The sequence below is a fragment of the Loxodonta africana genome, chromosome 2 (genome assembly GCF_030014295.1).
Source record: "Loxodonta africana isolate mLoxAfr1 chromosome 2, mLoxAfr1.hap2, whole genome shotgun sequence".
Lineage (NCBI taxonomy): Eukaryota > Metazoa > Chordata > Mammalia > Proboscidea > Elephantidae > Loxodonta > Loxodonta africana.
This window is the reverse complement of record NC_087343.1, coordinates 36874265-36881583: the sequence shown is the minus strand read 5'-3', so window position 1 is coordinate 36881583 and position 7319 is coordinate 36874265.

Below are 7319 nucleotides of genomic sequence, written 5' to 3'. Positions count from 1 at the left end.
TGACAGCACGCTCCTCCTTCCAGGCCCAACACACACACAACACAGCGCTTCCTTGGGTCTAGGAATTGACAAATCAATTCCAAGTCAGCTAACCCCAGGAGCACACGCCATCTGTAAACACACAAATCCCCCAAGTCAAAAGCAAAATTCCAAGTGACCTGGTAGATAAGCAGTTACTTGCTTGCTATTTCTTTGACTCCATGGCTGAATTTCCACGTTTATGGGTTCAGCCCCAAGAGTACCCCAACCCTGATCTAGAACCCTGACGTTCTTGTTTGTTCGATTCCTACCTCCATCTTTGAAGTCACCTTCCGGGGTTTCCTCTCGGGGATCCCTTAACTCAGCTTCCTTGGAGTCTCGGTCAGGAGCAGCTGGCCTCCCGGGTAATCCGCTTCTGCTGGGTTTAGCCACCCCTAGGGTATGACCATTAAATCTAATCACCTGCTGGCAATCCCGCTGGGCGCGGAAGGGTCTGGTCGGAGTTGCCTCCCTCCAGGGACGCGCCCCTCCGGCTGTCCCGCGGACTTCCCCGGGGCGGCGCGAGCAGTCCTTCAGGAACCCGGCTGCGGCAGGAATTCCCGAATGCTCCTCTCCGTTGGCTACATATCTGTGGGAGGACCCCCTCCTCCCGGCCCCCGGTTGAGGAGGTTATGAAAAGGCTGTAACGTAATCCTAACTGGGCTCGTCACTCCCCGCGCTCACTTGTCAAAACTCCGCAGCATTCCAGAACCCCTTCCCCGGTCACTCCCCTCGCTGGGAAGAGGAAATCGCCCCGGGGAGGGCTTCAGGGACTCTGGGGTTTCGGATTCAGGCACCGGTGTTTGCATCTAGGGCTCACTCAGGAGCTTCCAGCTGGGAGCAGGTTGGAAGGAGAAAATACCCTGCCCAGATACCTTGCCCTGGTCAGAAAGTTCTCCCTCGGAGCCCCGGCAAGAAGCTCCACCTCCCCAATATTAATTCATTTCATAACCGCTCCGTTTCATAATCATCCGCAGCATGGTTTCTTAGTCGGTGGTGTTGGGGCGGGGCGTGGGGGGAGGGAAGCCCCAAACTAAAATCACAACCATCAGAGCAGGCAGGATGTCAGAAAACTTTCAAGAAACCTCTGCAGCCAGTCTTTCTGCCGGACTAACCAAACTCACCACCGCTGAATTACAATCAACTGTGACTACACAACTTAAGCATTTCCTTTTATACCTTCTCCCCGCGCCACTCCCTTCTTCTGCAGGGTTCAATCACCAAGTCATTCCCCGAGAGGCGTCCATGGGCTTGGGCCACGCGGCCATCCCGCCAGCTGCAAACTGATGAGGAAACCCTACCCACGAGGTTGAATTGTTTATATCACACCCACGCGGGCTTCCTGTCTTAAATTAATGGGAATACAAATAAGACAGGAAAAGAGGGCTTGCGTTTCTGAAAGTAGGAGAGGGGACTGGCAGAGAGAGGGGCTGGCACCCCACATTCCATCGCCCGAAGTGGTTTCTTTTCAAAACGTTAATTTTAGTTTATTCCGTTTTTCCACTTCCAACTTGTTGAAAAGTAAAAGCACTGCTGTGCCAAACCTCAAACCATTAAAGAACCTGTGCTCAAAACCTGGCTTGGAAGGTGACCCAAGTTGGAGCTCCCAGGGAAGGTTAGAGGTATGAACTACCGTGGTTGCATGGCATGCCTCTCTGCACAAGCAAACAAAGATACACCACCTGGGACATGCACAGACCAGCACCACACTCATCCCGTTCCTGTTCCTGGGGGTTTATACCAGAATTCGGCCGTGGCCCCACTCCCTACCCCTCAGAGTAAATTAGTGTTAATAAAAAGAAACCAAAAACCAAACCCATTGCTGTTGAGTCGGTTCCAACTCATAGCGACCCTATAGGACAAAGTAGAACTGCCCATAGGGTTTCCAAGGAGCAGCTGGTGGATTCGAATTGCCGACATTTTGGTTAGCAGCCTATCTCTTAACCACTGCGCCACCAGGGTTCCATTTAGTGATGGAATTACTTTGGAAAAAGATAGCAATGATGGTGGTACAACATACAAAAAGTAATCAGTGTCATTGTATAAATGTGAACGTTGTGCTGGTGGGTGTTTTGGTTGTCTATTTTCACCACATTTTTAAAACAAGTAAATTAGCTTTGCAACAGACAGAGCTGGTGGAAATCCAAGCAATTAATTATAATGAAGGAGACAAAAGAAGGTTTCAAGTTCCAGTGCCATGCCTGCCACTGGAATGGGTAATCTTAGCCAAGGAGGATCAACCCATGTCACAGCCAGGCTGGAAACTGCCCACTCTCAGAAGCATCCCACAGAGCACACGGTAAATAATCATCGTAATTACTAGTCCTGGAATTACCCTCAGTTGCTTCATTCAGGTCAGCTCAACACCCAACCCAGAAGCACACAGTGCCAGGCCATGACATTCTTCCCTTGGAAGTACTGGAAGGACACAAAACCCCAGGATAAAGTTTATCTTGCAAGCAATAACACGTGGAGTTCAGGAGAACACTGCCTGTGCCCAGAGAGGACAAGCCTTGCAAGCCAGTCCTCAAAAAACCTGCAATATCTGGGCCAAAGCAAGTTAAGCTGATAAGTTTAGAAACAACCAACTATATCAGAACGCTTTAATAGAAAGGGTCTGGCTTACAAATATCTCAAAACCAAAAACCAAACCCGTTGCTGTCAAGTCAATTCTGACTCGTGGTGACCCCATGTGTTACAGGGTTGAAGTGCTCCATATGGTTTTCTTGGCTGTAATCTTTACAAAAGCAGTTCACCAAGCCTTTCTTCCATGGTGCAACTGGGTGGGTTCGAACCCAAAGCCTTTCGGGTAGTAGTCAAGCTCAAACTGTGCCACCCTGGGATCGTCAAATATTATACGGGTCTCAATAAATACTAGCTTCCCTCCACACTCACCCCCCATCCCCGCCGCCCCGGCTTCTGCCACAGAGTGGTAATCTCAGTGGACTCATTAGCACACTTTATGTAGTATATCTGTATCTGACATGTTTTATTGGAATTACATTCAAATGGGAGCCCTGGTGGCTTAGTGGTTATGAGCCATGGCTGCTAACCAAAAGGTCGGCGGTTCAAATCTGCTAGCTGCTCCTTGGAAACCCTATGCCACAGTCTTCTAACAACCTCTGAAGTGCTCCTTACCTTCCTGATTCCTTTTTTTTTTTTTTTTACCGTGTTTCCTTTCTCTAATCCTTCGGTTTGGTGTGTAATTTCTGATGTGTAAATCAACACTGTTGTAAAGTAAATGTATGGTTTTCAGGGAGTTCCTGGATGGTGCAAATAGCTCGTGTGCTCAGCTGCTAACTGAAAGGCTGGAGGCTGAAGTCCATCGAGAGGTGCCTCGGAAGAAAGTCCTGGTGATCTTCTTCTAAAAAATCAGCCCTTGAAAACCCTATGGAACACAGTTCCCCCCCGACGCACAGGGGGTCATGATGAGTCGGCGTCGACTCGATGGCAACGGGTTCTGGTTTCAAGTATAATGCAGATAAATGTCCCTCCTTCTATTTTGTCACCTAAGCTCAGTTTAGGGTGCGTATGTGCAGGGCATTAAACATTTGACCCCATCTGTATAATACCTTAATTTCAGGAAAGCTTTGAATACATACGACATTCTCATCAGCAGGCCAGAAGGATATGATCTGGTCGGTCCTTTCCCCCACCAGGTTTTACCACCGACTGGAAAAGTGATCAATAAAATAGCTCAGTCAACAAAAGGGTGCTTGAAATGTGGCCTACAGTTTTACCCTGGGTCTGGCTTAAATAAGACTGGAAATTGCTATGTGCGCACCTAGAGTCTACAAATAACATTAATTTGAGTGGGGACTGCTGTGATATGTTAAGCAAATCCAAAGTGGTTTCAACACATGAAGGAAATGGTTCATTAAAAACAGTTTAGAGTTCAGCATGACAGCTGATTACAAAGTTGCATGCTGAGGGCTGATAGTCAAAGTGACGTGCACAAATGGGGCTTCATGCCTAGATTTAAGAGAAAATGACAGAGAAGCGAGTCTCACAGAAGACCACGCATTTCATATGAATCTGCGTGTTATGCTGATAAGAAACAAGGCAACACAATGTGCTGGGGTGAATTCACATGGGTGGGAGTTTGACATGAGAGGGAGTTCTCTCCTCTTCCCCATAATAAAGAATTTGGCAGCAGACAGACTTTTATTAGGGTGGTATGTCCAGTCTGAGGCCCTTTATTTTAAGGGTGATGTGGAGACACTGGAAAGATTCCAAAAGGAGAACTAAAATGATTAAAGAGACACAAAATAGAACCTATGAGGGAAGGTTAAAGGATTTGGAGTTGTTTAGTCTAGAGAGAAAAAGTCCCTACAGGCAAACTTAACAGCCTTTTCCTATTTGAAGAATTATTATCAAGAGGATACCAACCAGCTGTTGTTCATCTCTAAAGAAGACAGAAGAGGTAAGAGACTCAGAATACAATATTAAAATTTAGGTCAGACATAAAGATTTGTTTGCTCTTAATGGTAACGGACTTGACATCAGAATAGTCTCGTTTGACATCGTTGTGCAAGCTTAGGGTGGCATGGATTACACCTCAACATAAAAGAAACAAAAATCCTCACAACTGGACCAAGAAGCAACATCATGACAAATGGAGAAAATATTGAGGTTGTCAAAACTTTTTCATTTTTCTTGCATCCACAATCAATGCCCATGGAACAGCAGTCAAGAAATCAAATGATGTATTTATTGCATTGGGCAAATCTGCTGCCAAAGACCTCTTTAAAGTGTTAAAAAGCAAAGATGTCACTTTGAGGACTAAGGTGTGCCTGGGCCGAGCCATGGTATTTTCAACTGCCTCATACGCACGGAAAGCTGGACAGTGTATAAGGAAGACTGAAGAAGAATTGATGCCTTTGAATTATGGCTTTGGCAAAGAATACTGAATATACCATGGGCTGCCAGAAGTGCAAACAGATTTGTCTTGGAAGAAATACACCCAGAATGCTCCTTAGAAGCGAAGATGGACAGACTTCTTCTCACATACTTTAAACATGCTATGAGGAGGAACCAGTTCCTGGGGAAGAACATCATGCTTGGTAAGGCAGAAGATCAGCGAAGAGGAAGCCCCTCCACAAGATGGATTGACACAGTGGCTGCAACAATGGAATCAAACGTAACGATGATTGTGAGAATGATGCAGGACTGCGCAGTGTTTCGTCCTGCTGTGCACAGAGTCATCGGGAGTCAGAACTGACTCAAAAGTACCTAACAAGACAATAAATTTATTAAGCTCTTACTATAATTGCAACGGGTTAATGGGTTTTCTTACTACAATTATTTTAAAAAACCAAACCAACCCGTTGCCGTTGAGTTGATTCCGACTCATAGTGACCCTATAGGATAAAGTAGAACTGCCTCACAGGGTTTCTAAGGAGCGGCTGGTGGTCTTAAGCACTAGGCCAACAGCCCTGGTTAAAAGCTTGGCGCTCACCAAAAGATCGGCAGCTGGAATCTACCAGCTGCTCCTTGGAAACCCTATCGGGCAGTTCTACTTTGTCCTATAGGGTTGCAATGTGTCAGAATTGACTTGATGGCAATGGTTTATGCTAAATATTTTAGGTAGATTGTTTACCTCATTTATTTTTTGCAATAAGCCTTTGAGGTGGGAATAATTATTAACCTTATTCTAACAGAAGGACACTGAGTCAGAGAGGAGTTAGGAAATACGGTACTGCATGCTAGTGTCACAATGCAAACACATTTAATCAAAATAGGTTTTGACTCAAAAGGGGGTGCTTAACCATTATACTACTGCCTCCCATCATTAAGTACTTTTAGCTGTTGGGAGGGAGAAAAAGTTGCAAAAAGAAGTATTTATGCTCTTAAATTGATTAAAAGCAAAGGTTTCCACAAGTCTACACGGACTGAGGAACACAACCATTCCTTCCCAGCATAGCAGAAAAAAGGAAGGAGCAACTCCATCTCTGTCTGGGTGGTATTATCGTCTTTCACAAAGCCAGGAATCCAATCAAGGTTCACCTCTCTTTTATTACTTAGAAAAAAATTATTCATCTATAATTCAACCTTGAAATCCCTGGGTGATGCAAACTGTTAATGTGCTCGGCTCCTAACCAAAAGGTTGGAGATTCCAACACACCCAGAGGTACATTGAAATAAAGGCCTGGAGATGTACTTTTGAAAAATCAGCCACTGAAAATCCTATGGAGCATCGTTCTACTCCGACACCCATGGGGCCACCATGATTGGAATTGCTTCGATGGCAACTTTTTTTTTGTTTGAAATAATTTCACCTTGCATATAGTAGGTCTTCAAAGACTATTGAATGAATGAATACAAATGTATTCCAACTGTGATGCCATAAGACAAACTAAGTAGAAAACTGAGTTTTCTGGTACACTAGTGGTCAAGCCTCGAGATCAGTCATTTCTATGGGCTTCTTATCAGATCTCCCCTGAAAGTCATAACACCCAACTGGTTCCTTTAATTTAGCATCCCTAGGTAGATATGGGTGGGTCACGTATTTTCCCAAGGTCAACTACTTTTAGATCAAAGCAAGATTTTTAATGAGGTTTATTAAGTGCTGCTGTATATCAATAATAGGATGATTCATGAGGGAAAGAGACATCAAAATGATTTTTAGAAAGGCAATCGAACCACACAGAAACAAAAAGTTACTCCAAAGGACAGTTATTTTCTCATTAAGACAATTTATCCTGAGTCTATAAACAGAGGGCATAAGTATATAAATGTTTGCTACCAGATCTAAACCGTATGTAGCTATAAAAAAGCTGGAGAGAGGAAGAAAGCGGAAATTCCCAGAAGATCTCCAACCACATCCAGGGCCAAGAGATCTCCATAAATACAAAGCCTAGCCGTGGCACCACGTGAAGCATGAGAAGAAACCTCAGGATTTTGACACAAGCCACAGAAGTAACTTTGATTTGTTCTGAAACTAAACAATGACAATTCTATCCAGTAAACTTTCAGGCAATGTATGGGCAGAGTGGTGACTGACTGATGGTCTAGATGTAGTTAATAGGAACGTGATGCCAAGAACACAGAAGGTATTAAGTAAACGTTGACTGAATGAATCTCTGAACAGAGGCCATTGCAGCCTCCTTCCCCCTTTGAATCTCTGCTGAAAAGATGTCGTCAATGCTTCAAACCCAAAGTCCCCGCAGAGAGGTTCAACCACTTTTGACACTGGTACCCTGACCACAGTTAATGGAACCAGAGACTGGTTTCTGACTCCAAAGTACCAATGTGTGGTCTTGCCATGAACACAGGAAGGGAAATCGTACCTGTGGAACAAC